Consider the following 1,317-nt stretch of genomic DNA (forward strand, 5'->3'; position numbering starts at 1 on the left):
TAATATACTGTAGGATTTCTATGATGTGACATTCTGGATCAGGTAGTATAGATATTGAACCAAAGAGATAGTACAGGGCTCAGAAGTTTGCCTTGTATGTGGTTCAACCTGGTTGGATGCTGACACCGTAGTTTCTTAAGAGTAACTATGGGAGCATTTGAAAGAAAAGAAAGAACAGAAAGAGAAAGAAAGAAGAAAAAGAAAGAGAAAGAAAGAAAGAAAGAAAGAAAGAACAAAAGAAAGAAAGAAAGAAAGAAAGAAAGAAAAAGAGAAGAAAGAGAGAGAAAAGAAAGAAAGAGAGAGAAAGAAAGAGAGAAATAAAGAAAGAGAAAGATGAAAGAGAAAAAGAACAAGAGAAAGAAAGAGAGAGAAACAAAAAAGAGAAAGAAACAGAAAAAGAAAGAAAGGAGGGAAGGAAAGAAAGAATGTAAGAAGGAAGAAAGAAAAATATAGCCAAATCTATAAAAATAGAAAAAAGAACAATGGCTATTAGGAATGCAGGGATAGAAAGAAGATATGTATGCCACAATATTTTTCAGAAGATAAAGCTATTATAAAGAACATTTTAGTTATGTATATGGGACATTTTTACTTAATGAAATACAGATTAAGTAAAATAAAAGTTGGTGCTCGATTCAGCAGCACATATACTAAAATTGGATCTATACAGAGTAGATTAGCATGGCCTCTGTGCAAGGATGACACGCAAAACAATTTACAAGTTCAAATTCATAACTAAACAACACAGTCTAAATACATTTGTAAATATTCACTCTTTAGTTGGTGTCATTACACTATGCTTATGTGGCATGACAACAAGAAAAGGTGTATATATTGGATAAGAGAGGGTAAAGTTAGGGAACAGAATGTGTTTTTTGTCTAACTAGAACTGTTAAAAATAAAAAAATCTATGAATCTCAAACTGCAAAAGAGAAAAGCATCTTGTAGGAGAAGTGATATATTCCCCCAAGATATTATTCATAAGCTTATTTGGAATTTATCAATTGAACAAAAGATTATCTACTTTCTATAAACTTTTCTACCCTCATCAATTAAATAATCCCCCTTAGAGTTTTCTTTGAATACAGGAAAGCAGAACAAAACCAAGTCTGAGTTAAATTAGTTAATTAGACTAAGTTTGAGAATTTATAAATGGGCAAGAGTAAAGAAGAGCTCATGCTCAGAGGTATCTTGAGTTACTTTTATGTTGCTTCTTATTTCAAGATTTCAAGATTACTGGGGTCAGATCGTTATACTCTGTTTATGATGCAGGTATTAAACAGGTTGTCCAGTATCAGGTATATATGATGAAGCCGA

The 1,317-nt window shown here is 31.7% G+C and overlaps 1 non-coding gene across 1 annotated transcript; it reads left to right on the forward strand.

Annotated features, from left to right (window-relative positions):
• The first annotated feature begins 626 nt into the window (after nucleotides 1–626).
• On the forward strand, nucleotides 627–733 carry LOC126002269 (U6 spliceosomal RNA). The gene has a single exon (XR_007493025.1). It is a non-coding gene; the product is annotated as a U6 spliceosomal RNA (small nuclear RNA).
• Nucleotides 734–1,317: the final 584 nt, after the last annotated feature.

Source organism: Suncus etruscus, chromosome 2 (genome assembly GCF_024139225.1).
Source record: "Suncus etruscus isolate mSunEtr1 chromosome 2, mSunEtr1.pri.cur, whole genome shotgun sequence".
NCBI classification, from domain to species: domain Eukaryota; kingdom Metazoa; phylum Chordata; class Mammalia; order Eulipotyphla; family Soricidae; genus Suncus; species Suncus etruscus.